The 16,423-nt window shown below is 41.6% G+C and overlaps 1 protein-coding gene and 1 long non-coding RNA gene across 14 annotated transcripts in view; one reads left to right on the plus strand and one right to left on the minus strand.

The window, feature by feature from the left end:
* The window catches only part of NCOA6 (nuclear receptor coactivator 6), a 95,094-nt gene extending 88,369 nt beyond the window's left edge, over positions 1 to 6,725 (minus strand). For all 13 annotated transcript variants that reach the window (XR_010319257.1, XR_010319256.1, XR_010319251.1 and 10 more), the window contains exon 1: positions 6,598 to 6,725. The gene's annotated coding sequence lies outside the window, so the exon portion shown is untranslated. The remainder of the gene's footprint in view (positions 1 to 6,597) is intronic.
* A 151-nt stretch (positions 6,726 to 6,876) lies between these two features.
* Positions 6,877 to 15,974, plus strand: LOC135228606 (uncharacterized). The gene is made up of 3 exons (XR_010319258.1): positions 6,877 to 9,005; positions 9,120 to 13,424; positions 15,224 to 15,974. It is a non-coding gene; the product is annotated as an uncharacterized LOC135228606 (long non-coding RNA).
* The last annotated feature ends 449 nt before the right edge of the window (positions 15,975 to 16,423 follow it).

Here is a 16,423-nt window from a genome sequence, read left to right on the forward strand (position 1 = left end):
GCTCTAGTATTTCAGCTAGTTTTTTTTTTTTTAACACCAACAATTTCTAATATAGTACCCAGCACATAGCAGAAGCCTAAATAGTCACTGAACTGAACTAAATTTCATCTCATCTTTTAATTTCAATCATTTTATTCATTATGATCAAATATGACTCACCCTTAGAAATAGATTTTAGTTTTTACCTGCCCACAAATTCATCTGTCAATTTCTGGCTATCCTGCAACTATCCTAATATGTCATTTATTGGTTTAGGGGACAGAATATTCAAAACCTCAGTAAATCAGGAATCAGAAAATCAAATGCCTATTATGGGGCCATAAAATGATCAAAGCAAGAGAGTAGTACAGAGTTCAGAAAACTAGGAAACACACATCCCACTAAATGCTTCAGCTAGTCACTGATACGAGAACTTACTTGTGTTCAGCATTACCAGACTTTCTAATTTTTTAAGATAAGTCAGAAACTCAGAAATCTGTGCAAATTTTTAAGACATTTAAAATATTGCGTGAGCCAAATCCAACCACAGGCTGCCAGTTTGCATCCTCTGCTACAGAAGTTCTCTGCAAAAGACGTGAAGCGGGTAGGAGAAGTGCCACCCCAGCTGACAGTCTAAGTCAAGGGCTAAAACTAAGCAGCTCCTTGGAAGCATCTTCTGCAACACTTAGCCTAGCTCTGAACTGCTCTTCTTTGACTTGAAAAGCCAAATTAATTTGATAGCTGTGTTGAGCATACTGAATACCTATTCTGTACCAGGTACTGGGGAATCAGAAATGAGCAATAGTGCTAACATTTATGTAGTGTCTTCTAGGTGCCAGGCACTGTTCTAGTCATGTTACAAGTGTTAAATCATTTAATTCTCACAACAACCCTATGAAATAAATACTATTATCCTTATTTTAAAGATGAGAAACTGAGGCACAAAGAGGTTTTGTCACTTGTCCAAGGTCACACAGCTAGCAATCAACAAAACTGGAATTACGACCTCAGAACTCAGAAAAAGTCCACCAAAAAGAGCTCACAATTTGAAAACAAGCCCCATTCAATAAATGGTGCTGGAACAATTGGTTACACATAGCAAAAAAATGAAATTAGGTCCTACCTCACACCATATGCAAGAATCAATTCCAGATGAATTAAAGATCTAAACATTAAAGGCAAAACAGTGATTCTAGAAGATAATACAAAGAATAACTTTAAAATCTTGGAGGAGACAAAGACTGATAAATTTGACTACATAAAAATTCAAAACCGCTTTTAACAAGACACCTTAAAAAGAATAAGTAAATAAGCAACAAACTGGGTAATAACATCTCTAACACATATAACCATAAAGAATTAGCAATCAGAATATATAAAGAAATCTTTTGAAAAAGACAAATAATCCAATAAAAAAACAGCAAAACAAGACCCAGCATAGTATAAGGTGGTACTACCACAGCTGCTACAAAGCTCACCCTATAACTGCAGACCTTGGCATCCCGACCAATATAAAATAATCAGGGGTCTATGTCATGTTGCAGGTTACAGAAAGCATGGGGCATCCAGCCAGAAGGGTAGCACCTAGACCGTTATTATCCATAGTATAGGAACTAGAGGGCAAAATAAAGGTTGAACATCCAACATTCAGACACAGAGATCAGTAGTAAATATTTTCAGCTTTGCAAGCTATACATTCATTTTCACAACTACTCAACTTTGCCAGTAGTGTAAAAGCAGCCACAGATGACATGTAAATGAATGAGTGGGTGTGTTCCAACAAAACTTTATTTACAAAAATAGGTAGTAGGCCAGGTTTGACCTGTGAACCATAGTTTGTTGACCCATGACGTAGGTAACGGTGAATTTTCCTACAATTTAGGAATATTTCCTTCGTCTTTCTCTGCCTTTTACGTCTGCCAACACCTCTGACTTACTTAAGCAAAAATTACATCACACCAGCCTGAGCCCAGAAGAACCAAATGGTGCCCAGCTACCACCGCTGACCGCTTTGACAAGGATCACAATAAAGGGTCCCTGACAGAGCGGAAGAAAAATGTAGCAGAAAAATCAAATTCACAAAAAAGACCTACTGGTCTGACAGAGACTGGAGGAACCCTCAAGACTATGGCCCCTGGACACCCTTCTAACTCACAACTGAATCCACTCCCGAAGTTCACCTTTCAGCCAAAGATCAGACAGGCCTATAAAACAAACAATAACACAAGTAAAGAACGTGCTTCTTAGTTCAATCACATATACAAGATCAAATGGGAAACACCTGCCCAAAAGCAAAGGGGAGAAGGCAGGAAGGGACAGGAAAACTAGATGAACAGAAATGGGGAAACTGGGGTGGAAAGGGGAAGAGTGCTGACGTATTGCAGGGATTGCAACCAATGTCACAAAACAATTTGTGAATAAATTGTTGAATGAGAAACTAATATGCCCTGTAAAATTTCACCTAAAACACAATTTAAAAAGAAAAACAAAAACTACATCTCACTGGCAGCTTTGCAATGATTTCCAAAAGCCTATTACTCTTTTTTATCACTCTACCAAAAACACTCTTCTTTGACAATTCTCACCTCATTTTCCATCTACCTTTTTTCTAAACCTCTTTGACAGCCACCATCTCAAACTAAAAAAAAACACAACAAAAACCAAACCTGTTACCCTTGAGTTGACTCTGACTCACAGCAACCCTATAGGACAGAGTAGAACTGCCCCAGAGGGTTTCCAAGGGTGTAATCTTTACAGAAGCAGACTGCCACATCTTTCTCCCTCAGAGTAGCTAGTGGGTTCAAACTGCCGACCTTCTGGTTAGCAGCCAAGCACTTAACCACTGCGCCACCAGGGCTCCTTATCCCAAACTAAAAATTTAAAAAATTCCTTCTCTCTCACCACTAATGATATTAACTATCAACACCTAAAAATTCCAACTCTGTGTAATGCCCACAGCCTCTGCCTTAGTTCAGCTCATCATTACTTCTCTGCTCTCCAGTCCACCCTCCTTCCAAAGAGAATCCATTTATCTTCTAAAAATTAAATCTCACCATACTACAGCTGATTGTGTATGGCAAAGTAGAGGATCAACGAATGCAAGAGAAACCCTCAATAAGATGGACGGGCACAAAAGCTGCAACAAGGGACTCAAACATACCACTTATCATGAAGATGGCGCAGGACTGAGAAATATTTTGTTTTGTTATGCATAAGGTGGCCATGAGTCAGAGCTGACTCTATGGCAACCAACTACCTCAGCAGAGGATTCAGTCCAAACTCCCTAACAAGGTCCTTTACAACCAAGTTCCAGTCAACCCTCCAGTCTCACCTCCAACCACTCTTTCACACATACACACACACCCTATGCTCTTGCCACATTCAATTACATTCCCTGAAAATGCATGCGTTTACCTGAAAAGCTCTTCCCTCCAACTCTCCATCTTCCAAACTCCTCTATCTTTCAAGACATATCTTCACAAAAATCTTCCCTGATTTGTGGTGCAGACACTCCCACCACTGTGTCCTTACAAACTTTGATAACTCTCCTTTGGCATTTGTCATCCTAAACTATCATTGTTTACATGTCTACTTCTCACTGGACCAAACACCCAAAGACCCTGCCCTGATGACGCAGTGGCTCTGTGGGAGAGAGATGTGGCAACCTGCTTCCCTAAAGATTACGGTCTTGGAAACCCTATGGGGCAGTTCTACTCAGTCCTACAGGGTCACTATGAGTTGGACTTGACTGGACGGCAACAGATTTGGAGTTTTTGGTAAAGACCTCTGAATCCTCAGAGTCTAGCACACTGAGCACTGTGCTTGACACACCAGATGTCTTGGCACACAATAAATAACTGTTGAATGGAAGATATGCCTGGTAGTGGGAATCATAGTAGGCTTCTTAACGTGAGGTTTAGAGACAAGAGCTCATAGAGAGAATTCAGGGAGTCCGTGAACTTGCGTTATTTTCACTGAACTCCAACTGAAGTTACCATTTTCTTCAAACATAAGTGTAGACAAAAAATCATTGTACTATTAGCAGCACCTATGACTCTGTCAATACAAACATCACAGATACCTTTATATATTTCAGTAGTTATAGATATCTAAAAATATTATTTATACTCATTTCTTTGAAATTAAAATAATCAGACCCTTCACTAGATCTTTTTGTGTGTTTAATTTTTTTTTGTAATTTTTATTGTGCTTTAAGTGAAAGTTTACAAACCAAGTCAGTCTCTCACATAAAAACTTATGTACACCTTGCTACATACTCCCAATTACGCTCCCCCTAATGAGACAACCCGCTCTCTCCCTCCACTCTCTCTTTCGTGTCTATTTCACCAGCTTCTATCCCCCTCTACCCTCTCATCTCCCCTCCAAGCAGGAGGTGCCAACAGAGTCTCAAGTGTCCTGATCCAAGAAGCTCACTCCTCACCAGCATCCCTCTCCAACCCGTTGTCCAGTCCAATCCATGTCTGAAGAGTTGGCTTCGGGAATGGTTCCTGTCCTGGGCCAACAGAAGGTCTGGGGGCCATGACCACCGGGGTCCTTCTAGTCTCAGTCAGACCACTAAGTCTGGTCTTTTTATGAGAATTCGGGGTCCGCATCCCACTGCTCTCCCGTTCCCTCAGGGGTTCTCTGTTGTGTTCCCTGTCAGGGCAGTCATGAGTTAAACAGCCGGACATCATTTAGTTCTTTGACTAGATCTTTTTAATGTGCTGCTAAAGTATATACATTACTATATCACAGTTTGTAATATTTTAATAACTATTTCAATATAATTGGTTTCCTCTGTAATCCTATATTATTTTATTTTATACAATTAAAAATATTATTCTGAGAGGAGTCCATAGGCTTCATCAGATGCTAAGGGGCCCATGACACCCCTGTATTAAAAAGACCCAGAATAAATGAACTGCGTTGCTGTATATACATACAATAATGAAAATTTTACTGTTATAAATGCTCTCTTAATCTTTTTAATTTTATGGGGGCTCTGGGCCTACCACATCATGACCAATTTGCATAGTTTCCCTGAGAACTCTACCACAGCCCATCTGAACTTTGAACTCCTTTCTATTATGATCAAACTTCGACTAACATTTGATCATGACAAAGATTCTGGGTCTCTACCATTGTTTACTGTTATCTTTTTAGGCTTTTTGTGTCCATTTACTGTATAAAACCAAACCCACTGCTGTCGAGTCAGCTCCAACCACTAAAAGAGAAGGATCATCTCTAAAAATTATAAGAAGTTAGAGGTCAAAAGGGTCTTGAAGATAACTTTTTTGCATAAATGGAAGTGAGCTAATAACAAATAGCTGGTTACCTATACTTTTTGGTATTCCCCCCCCCACCCTCTGCACTGACAACGCATTACAAAACCAATTCATTAATAGTTTTCTGATACATACTGCCATTCTTTACTTAACATTTTTCTCCCAGCTACCACATGCTTTTAAGGCAGCGTAATGAATGAGAAGGCAGCAAACCTGAGTTCCGGAATCCCCTCTGCCACTGCTTCTAAGATCTTGGGAAATCAACTTTACCTTTCTATGTCTCACCTAAAATCACTACATAATCTGAAACCATTACAGGATTCACTCCTTTTTACCAAGCTTACCGGCTTCGATAAATGCGTTTCCGACGACCTCCCTAGGTGACCCTGCTTTTAAGCAGTGGGCTGTCCCTTTCCTGGGAAGACACCTTGGGTCACCGCCCCCAAACAGCCTGGTTCCTCCTTTTAAAGACACAGACAAACTCCCTAAATTGATGGAGGCTTGCTCTCTCCTTGCCAACAGCTCCACTAGGCACCCCTTTTGCTGGCCAGCTCCTTCACTCAAACCTCAGCCCCTTCTTCTCTCTTCCTCATCAAACCCTTCCCTTTTTCTGGTGCTCTCGCCAATGAAGGGTGAAGAACCCTGGGGTACATAAGTCTTCAGTCCCTTGGGGGTTATAAAAACTTGCAATTCAGCGCCAGGACTCCGAGGGCTGCCCAATCCAATACCTCCGTCTGAACCCGAAGGTCCCCCGTTTCTAATCAAACCCACCTGGAGAACTGTCCTAGCCTTGACAGCTTGAGCTAGGCCCCCACGCCCCCCGGGTCGAACCTGTACTGGGGTCCTGAACACCGCCCATGGCCCAACTCGGCTTCAGGTCCTGCCCCCACCCAACTCAGTAGACTCCGGCCACAGTTCCATTCGGACCCAGTGTCCCTTCTTCGCGACCCCGGCCACGACCCCACGTCCGGCTCCCGCCAGTTCCCTGGGCCCCGAGCGCCACGCCGTGCAGACCCCGGCCCGGCCCTGCACTCCCTCGGGGCTCCAGACCCGGCGACCCACAACCCCCCCACCCCCGGCCAAGCCCCCGCTCCCGTCGGCGCCCCCGCCCGCAGGCCTGGGGCCCGCTCCCCAACATGGCGACGGGGACACCAGCCCGGCGGGCGGGGCGGCTCCGGGCCCGGCCCGTACTCGGGCCGCGCTCCACGGTCGGCCGGCGCCATTTTCCCGCGCCGGGCCCGAGCGGCACTTCCTTCCCGCGGAGCCAGCCGGGCCGAGATCGCGGACGCCCGGCGGGCCCACCCCTTACGGGCCCGCGTCGCCGTCGCCTCACCTGAGCGCCGCTCCGGCCCTCCCGGGCGGGCCTCGGAGAGCCGGCCCGGGCCGTGCGTGCCCGCAGCCCTCCGTGCGTCCGTCCGTCCGTCCTCGCGTGCGCCCGTCTGTCCGGCCGTCTGCTCCCGGCCGCCCGCAGCCCGACCCGCCAGGGCCTCAGGGAGCCGGCGGGGAGGGGGATGGGCCGGACCGGGCCGGTGAGGGAGGGGGAGGGAGGGAGGGAGCGCGGGAGGGGGCGGGGCGGACCAGAGGGGCGGGGCCCTGTCCACGTGACCAAACGTCCCCGGGAGCGCGAGGGGCGCGCGCCCGCTCACGTGGGTGCAGAGCATTTAGTGCTGGGATGGCATGGATTTGTGTCAGTTTCTCTGCTCCGTGATCTCACCAGTGGCTCCTGCCCCGACTTCTAACCACTGCACAACACAGCGGGAGCGCTCTGGCTGGGTGTCCTTGGGTAACTCACCTCTCCATGCCTCAGTTTCCTCATCTGAAGTACGGGGATAGTAGTTGCGATTGACAAGAGGAAATGGGAAAAGCATGGAAAGCACTTGGCACAGGGCCTGACGCGTAACGAAGATAACAGCCTTTATCATTATTTGTCTGTAAGCTCCTCTCTACTTTTTCTCATGACCACCACACTAGCAAGCTCTGTAGGTGCTCAATAAATATATCCCTTTAGTGAACAAGTGCGTGTGGCCCCCTCCCCTCTCAAATGTGGGGAGGACTCCCCAGCACTGGACTTGATGTCATACAGCTCTGAATTCAGATCTGCCTTTCCCTCTTGATGGCTGTGTGATTTTTTTTGCCTCTCTGAACCTCAGTTTCTTCATCTGTAAAATGGAAGTAAAGAGTCTCTTATGAGCATCACAGAAGATAGAAGATGAGCAGATGGATTGTAAACTGCTTATAGGTGTCCTGGTCTCATCTTAGAAAAGAAGTCGGGAGCCCTTTCATTCACAGGTATTTATTGAGCACACACTATGTGCTCGGACTAGTGCAGTACCCACTTACAGCCTTTTCACATCCTCCCTGCACCCTCTCCGATCTATTCTCCACTCTGCTGTCAGAGTAACATTTCTAAGTCAGAAATCTGATTATGTTAGTCCCCTATTTGAAACTATTTGACAGCTTCATGTTGCTCTTAAGATAAAGACCAAATCAATGTCTTACTGTTGTCTTCCCCACCTCTCCAGGTGCATCTCAGGCCCTCTTCCATCTCTGGGCTGCAACCACAATGGTCTTCTTCCCAATTCTTTACACATTGTAATCCCTCCCTCCTCAGCACCCTTGCACATGCTCATTCTCTGCCTGAAATGCTCTGCCCCCCTTAGCCTTCAGATCCAAACTCAAATGTCACTACCCCAAGAACACCTTCCCTGGCCATCCCCCCCAGACAGGCCCCCTTAGCAGCATGCACTTATCCTTGATAGAACAGACTAGGTGGTTTATTGCCACTAGAATGTGGACTCCCTTGTTCACCGCTGTTCCCTCAGCATGTAACACAGTGCCTGGCACAGAGTAGGCGCTCAATCAATATTTGCTGTATGTATGGATCCTGTGCACTATACTAGGTGCTGAGTCCAAAAGGACAGAGAAAAGCAAAGAGAACAACAGTGCAGCTATAAAATTAACACCAAAGGACTTTGCAAGAGGCTGGACATTATTTTTTTGAAACTTTTGAAAAATTGAGGTATAATTTATATGCAGCAAAATGCAAAAATCTTAACTTTATACCTAATAAATTTTTAGCTATGTTCCTGTGTTAACACCTCTCAGATCAAGTTATAGAACATCTCTAACAGCCCAAAGGGTTCCCTTCTGTCACTTCCAGAACGTCCCCTCCCAGTCAATACCTGATTCCCCAAAGGTAACCACTACTCTGACTTCTAGCACCGTAAATTAACTTTGACAGTTCTTGAACTTCACATAAACAGAACTGTATAGTACGTACTGTTTTGTGTTAGCCTGGAAATCTGACAGAGCTAAAGAGTGACTATTTGGATAATGATACAATTAATGTGTTGCTTGACTGATTAGTTAATCTGAAAGACTGAACGAGAAACTCTGGTCACTTGATCCTATTTAGACAGGGGTCCTGCCAGCAGCCAGCCCAGAGGCTGAAATGACATCATCCACAGACCTCTGAGCCCCACAAAAGCTTTTGAAGGTAAGAAAGCTCTGAAAAATTCCACAACCTGAGCCACGGTCCTTACTTTTCACTTTCTTATCCATTTCCTTAAGCCAAGGGTCATTGGTTTTCCCGGGATCAGCAAGGAAACAAGGAGTTGAGGACAGAGGTGCCAACTTGGTTGCCTACACATCCTGGAAGTGAAAATAGCAGCATAAACAGGGTCCACAGCCCCACAGGAAGGCAACAAAGGAACAAGAACAGACCATGAACTGGCAGACAGTGTGCGTAATGATTACAAGCTTGGACTCTGAAGCCAGAATGCCCAAGTTCAGGTTCTAGCTCTGCCATTTATTAGCTATATGATATTGAGCAAATCCAATCTCCTTGTTTTACAGATGAGAAAATGAGAGCACAAGGAGATAAATGACTTGCCTAACAGGGTCAGTTCTACTCTGCCCTTTAGGGTCACTATGAGTTGGAATCGACTCAACGGCAACAGGTTTGGTTTTTTTTTTGTTTGACAGGGTCCAAAGCATTTTCTTTGTTTCATTTATTTTGTTTTGTGTCCCAAATAGACTGTAAGTTCCCCCAAGGAAGCTCTTTTTGAATAACCATCACTTGTAATATCACTTACCTTTTTTGTGCCTTAGTTGTGTTATCTGTAAGATGCAGATAATAAGGGCTCCTATCTCATAAGGTCCTCAGGAGAACTAAATGAATTGTTACATAAGAATGTCTAGAAGGGTGTCTAGCACAGATGATGGCCTCAACATGCAGCAGATGAACACAAACCTCTGAATACATTTTTAGGCTGTTTCACAGAGTGTTTTGAGCAAAAAGTAGTCCTAAGATGCCCAGCTTCTTGTTCCGGAATCAGACTTGGGTAAATAAAAAGCAAATCCATTGTTCTTTGATATGAGCAATTTAATCAAATGAGCATTTATTGAACTTCTATTTTCATATGTACATTAAGCTTTGAAGTGATAAAATTGATAGTGACTATGTGAATGATGTTTTTCAGAAGAACAAGTAACAACGAACATGGGGAAAAAAAAAGGACAAACCAACCCAGAACGCACCAACATTCTACTCTCTGCAGGGCTCATCACAACAAAACCAAACAGGGTTACCATATGCAATTCGGGAAATTGTGCCCTGCAAGAGGAAACCACATCTAAGTGGGCGCTATTCCCATTATAGACATTGTAGGTTTGTAAATCTGTTGTGTTAATTTACCAGCAGATGGCAGTAAGTGCCTTGTTATTACAAAATACGCTCATAATTTTCAAAGGGAAATAATGTACACTCTTTGTACTTTGCATAAAGGCTTAGTTCGTATGAGCATGTGTAAAGCTGATGAATTTTCACAAATTGAACAAACCTGTGCAACCAGCATCTAAATCAAGAAACAGAACATTACCAAAAGCCAAACCAAACGCATTGCTATCAATTCCAACTCATAGCAACCGTACAGGACAGATTAGAACTATCCCACAGGGTTTCCAAGGAGTGGCTGGTGAACTGGAACTGCAGACCCTTTCATTAGCAGCTGAACTCTTAACCACTGAGCCATTACCAGGCCCCCAGAAATCCCATAGTTTCCCTTCCCCTCATTACCACCCTGAGAGCAGCATCCTGAATCCATAGATTAGGTTTGCCAAGTTTTAAACTTTATATATGTGTGTGTGTATATATATATACACACACACACATATATATAAATGGATTCATACAGAATGCACTCTTTTTGGCTCCTTTGCTCAATTTTATGTTTTCGAGATTCATCTATATTTTTGCATGTAGTTGTAGTGTGTTATTTTCATTGCTGCATAGCATTTCACTGTTTGAATATCCTATAATTTATCCGTTCTACCACTGGTGGGCATTTAGGTTTTTCCTTTAGGGCTATTTTTAATAGTACTATTATGAACATTCTTTTTCTTTTTTTTTTTGAACATTCTTGTACATATCTTTGGGTAAACATATGTACAATGTTCTATTGGTTATATACCTAGGACTGGGGTCATAGAATTGGCTTGTATTCAGCTGTAGCTGCCATACCCATTGCCATTAAGTGGATTCCAACTCATAGTGATCCTATAGGACAGGGTAGACCTGCCCCATAGGTTTTCCTAGACTGTAATCATTACAAAAGCAGACCGCCACAACTTTCTCCCATGAAACAACTGGTGGGTTCAAACAGCCGACCTTTTGGTTAGCGGCCAAGCATTTTAACCACTACCCCACCAGGGTTTTAGCTGATAATGCCAAATTCTGTGTATTTTTTAAAGCAGCTTTATTGATATATATAATACACATTTAAAGTATACAATTCACCCATTTAAAGTACGCAATTCAAATAGTTTTAGTATATTCACAGATATAAGCAACCACCACCACAGTCAATTTCAGAGCATATTTTCATCACCTCAAAAAGAAACCTCATACCCTTAACCATCAGACCTCTCTTCTTCCACTACCCCAGCCCTAGCAACCACTAATCTACTTTCTGTCTGTATAGATTTGCCTATTCTGGATATTTCATATAAATAGAATCATACAATATGTGGTCTTTTGGATCATGATAATTGGATAATTTAGCATGTTTTCAAGGTTCATCCATGTTGTAGCATTTCTTTATATATATGGTCAAATAATGTTTCATGGTACAAGTATACCACATTTTGCATTTTCATTTCAGTTGGTGGACATTTTGGGTTTTTCCACCTTTTGGCCATTTTGTATAATCCTGTTATGAACAGTTGTGCACAAGTTTAATTTCTCTTGAGTAGACCTAGAAGTGTTATTGGGTCACATGGTAACTGTTGAATCACTTGAGGAATTGCCAGATTATTTTCCAAAGTGGCTGAACCATTCTGCATTCCCTCCAGCATTGTATGAGGGTTTCTAGTTCTCCACATCCTTGCTAACACTTATTATTATCTTTTTGATTGTAGCCATCCTACTGGATATAAAATGGTATCACCTTATGGTTTCGATTTGCATTTCCCTGATTACTAATGATGTTGAACATCTTTTCTTGTGCTATTGGCCATTTGTATATCTTCTTTAGAAAAATGTCTATTTAGATCCTTTACCTATTTTTTTAGATAAAATCACATAACCTAAAATTCACCATTTTAACAATTTTGAAGTGTTTAATTTAGTGGGTTTTAGTACATTCACAATGTTGTACAACCAGCATCACCATCTGTCTTAAGCTGGGTTCTCTAGAGAAGCAAAACCAGTAAGCATATAAATATATAGAGAGAGAGAGAAGTCATGTAGAGGCTGGAATGTCCGAAGGCTGTGGATCAGGATAGAGACTTCTCCTGATTCACATAGCCACAGGGGCTGGCGAACCCAAGGTTGGCAGGTCAGAGAGCAGGACCCTTGTTCACAGGCTGTGAAGATCACCAAATCCCAAGATTGGCACTAAGCTGCTAGCTCAAGTCCCAAGAACCGAAGGTCAGATGAGCAAGAGGCATCTGCAGGATCCAGAACAAGCCAAAAGCCTTGGCAAGGAGAGTGTGAAGGAAGTAGGTGGCAGAGGGTGGAAAGATGAAGGCTGAGGGGGCGGTGAACTGCCACAGGCCCCGCCCCCACCATTATCACTCAGCAGATTCCATCATAAGGGTGATCACATATCAAATTTCAACAGGGAAGTGACCACAACGGTATACAACTGCCAAAACACTAAAAATCATGGCCCAGCCAAGTTGACACACAATCTTAGCCATCACACCATCTAATTCCAGAACATTCCAACCACCACATTAAAAAAAACCCATACCTGTAAGGAATCTCAGTTCCCCATTCCCTCCATTCTTCTGGCAATCTTTAATCTACTTTGTCTTATAGATTTGCCTATTCTGGGCATTTCATATAAATGGAATCATATAGTATGTGGCTTTTTGTGTCTTCTTTCATATAGCATAAATGTGTTCAAGGTTCATCCATGTTGTAGCATGTATCAGTACTTCATTCATTTTTATGTCTGAATGATGTTCCATTGTATAGATATACCACACTTTGTTTATCCATTCATCCATTTATAGACGTTTGGGATGTTTCTACTTTTTGGCTACTGTAAACAGTGCTGCTATAAACATTCGTGTACAAGTTTTTGATTGAACACCTGTTTTCAGTTCTTTTTGGTACATAGGAATGAAATTGTTAGATCATAGTAGTTCTGTATTTAACTTACTGAGGAAACACCAAATTCTTTTCCACAGCAGCGGCACCATTATGTCTTACCACCAGCAAGGTATGAGGGTTCCAATTTCTTTACTTCTTCACCAATACTTGCTATTTTCTGATTTTTGTTTTATTTTTTTTATAGCCAACCTACTGGGTGTGAAGTGGTATCTTATTGTGGCTTTGATTTGTTATTTCCCTAATGACTAATGATGTTCAGTGTCTTATAGACTAGTTGGCCATTTGTATGTCTTTTCTGGAGAAATGTCTGTTTTCATTTCCTAGGGCTGCCATAACAAAATACCACAAATGGATGGCTTTAGAGAACAGGAGGAATTGATTGACTCACATTTCTGGAGGCTAGAAGTCCAAATCAGGATATTGGAAGAGTCAGTTCCTTCTGATGAATCAGAGAACTGCTCCATGTGTCTCTTCTGGCTTCTTCTAGTGGCTGCTGGCAAACTTTGGTGTTCCTTCGGTGCTCATAGATGTATCTTTACATGGTACCTTCCCCCTGCATGTGTCATTGTCTGTCCACCTCTTTTATAAGACAAGTTATACAGGATTAGGACCCACCTTACTCTGATATGACCTCATTAACTTAACTGGTAGCAAAAAAAAAAAAAAAAACCACTATCTCCAAACAGGGTCACATTCACAAGTTCCCCCATATATCTTTTTGGAGGACACAATTCAATCAATAACACTGTTCAAGTCCTTTGCCCATTTTTTAAATTGGGTTAATCTTTTTGCTGTTGTGTTTTAAGAGTTCTTTATATATTCTGGTTGTTAGACCCTTATCAGATTTACAAATATGATTTACAAATACTTTCTTCCAATTCGTGTGTTGTCTTTCCATTCTGCTGGTAGTGTCAACTGAAGGACAAAAGTTTTAAATTTTGATGAAGTCTCATTTATCTATTTTTTTCTCTTGTTGTTCATACCTTTTGTGTCATATCTAAGAAATTATTGCCAAACCCAAGGTCACAAAGATTTACCCCTATGTTTCTTTCTAAGAGTTTTATAATTTTAGATCTTATATTTAGGTCTTTGATTCATGTCGGGTTACTTTTTGAATATGGTGTGAGGTAAAGGTCCAACTTCATTCTTTTGTTGTATGTGAATCAGCTGTCCAGCACCATTCATTGAAGAGACTATTCTTTCCCCATTGAATGATGTTGGCAATCTTACCAAAAATCAATTGAACATAGATACATGGGTTTATCTCTAGACGCCCACCCAGTTCTATTCCATTGCTCTATATGTCTATCCTTATGACAATACCACACTGTTTTAATTTAGTAGTAAGTTTTGAAATCAGGATTGTGAGCCCTCTAACTTTGTTCCTTTCCAAGATGGTTTTGGATATATAGGGTCCTTTGCAATTCCATACGAATTTTAGAACCAACTTTTCCATTTTAGCAAAAAAGGCCATTGGGATTTTGATAGGGATTGCATTGAATCTGAAGGTCACTTTGGGAAGTATTGCCATTTTAACAATATTAAGTCTTCCAATCCATGAACATGTGATATCTTTACATTTATTTAGGTCTTCTTTCTTTCAGCAAGCAATATTTTGTAGTTTTCACTGTACAATTCTTGCACCTCCTTGGTTAAATTTATTCCTAAGTATTCCATTCTTTTTATGGTATTGTAAATGGAATTGTTTCCCTAATTTCCTTTTCTGATTGTTCATTTCTAGAGTATGGAAATAACACTTTTTTGGCTGTTGTTGGATCTTGCAACTTAGCTGATTCCTGATGGATAGATCCTCTTGTCATTATAAAGTGTCCCTCTTTATCTCTAGCAATATTGTTCGTTTTAAAACCTATGTTGTCTGATATTAGTGTAGCCATTCCAGTTTTCTTGTGATTGCTGTCTGCATGATTTATCTTTTTTGATCAATTTGTATCTTTGAATCTAAACTCTGTCTCCTGTAAATAGCATATAGTTGGATCTTGTTTTTTGTCCAGTCTGACAGTCTCTACCTTTTGATTGGATTTGATATGTATTGTCACAAAAAAATGCCCATGTTATATTGTTAAGTAAAAAACAGGAAATTGTAGATAGTCTGAATAATGTGATCCCATTTTTATTTTTTAAGCAAAATAATAATGTTATTATATGTACAGAAAATAGAAGTTGAAGGGATACATGCTAAATTATTGATAGTGGGGTTTTTTGAAATTTGGGATTTTGAGGGTGTTATTCATTTACATTATTTATGAAATGTTTGATATTTGAATAGCTGTTACATTTGTAATAAGATAAAATAATAAAGTTTTTTTTTTTTTTTTTTAAGGAGAAACATGCTCTTTGAGCCATACAACCTGATTTTGATTCATGGATCTGTCACCTACCAGCTGGGTGACCTTGGGCAAATTTTTTATTTCTGAACCATAATTTCCTTATCTATAAAATGGGGGAATTAATGCCAGCCTCATAAGGATGTTGTGCCTGCCTCACCATCATCTCTTCAGGATGCTCTACTGAGGGTATAGAGTCAGCCTCAGGCCCTTAGCCAAATTCGGTGCCACCTGTTTTTGTAAAATAAAGGTTTATTGGAATACAGTCATGACTGCTTTCATGCTACAACAGAAGAGTTGAGTAATTGCTGCAAGGACCACACCAAAAAAACCAAACTCTTCGCCATCAAGTCGACTCCGACTCCTAGCAACCCTATAGGACAGAGTAGAACTGCCCCATGAAGTTTCCTAGGAGCACATGGTGGATTCGAACTGCCAACCTTTTGGTTAGCAGACGTAGCTCTTGACCGCTACGCCACCAGGGTTTCCACAAGGACCACATGGCCTACAAAATCTGAAATATTTACTATCTGGCACTTTGCAGAAAAAGTTTGATTTCTGTTCTGTGTCACCAGCATTCTTTCACCTACTGAAACATGACATATTCCTTCTCTCTGTAGGACTTTTGTACATGTTGTTCCCTTTGCCTAGAATGCCATTCCCACATCTACATCTAATCCTCTCCTGTCAACCCTACTCATTCTTATCACATCAAGGAGGCCTTTGCTTATCCCACCCCACCCGTAGACTAGGTTAACTTTCCTGTCATACGTTTATTGTCATAGCATCCCTCATATCATCATGGCCATTATGCTAATTATGTGTCCTTATTTATTTAATGTTTGGCTCCCTCAGTACACTACAAACCCATAAAAAGTCTGCCTTGTTCAATACTGAATCTCCATTGCCTAGTAAAGTGCCTGGATATAACGAATGGATTGATGAATGTGTGAATGACATGTTATATATTTATTGTCTGGTATATACGACCATATTTTACGCAAATAACACAGGCCTTCTATGTTTGTTTGCCATCCTCACTCTCCCCCTGCAGAGTATTTTCGTAAGTGTGGTATAATCTTTTTTATAGCAACATGTTATTTGTGTAAAAATACAGTATATAAATTGCGCTTTATAACAAATAATTCATCTAATAGATGTGGAAGTGGTTAGGGGCACAGATTCTAGAGTTAGAG

The sequence above is a fragment of the Loxodonta africana genome, chromosome 24, assembly GCF_030014295.1.
Source record: "Loxodonta africana isolate mLoxAfr1 chromosome 24, mLoxAfr1.hap2, whole genome shotgun sequence".
Lineage (NCBI taxonomy): Eukaryota > Metazoa > Chordata > Mammalia > Proboscidea > Elephantidae > Loxodonta > Loxodonta africana.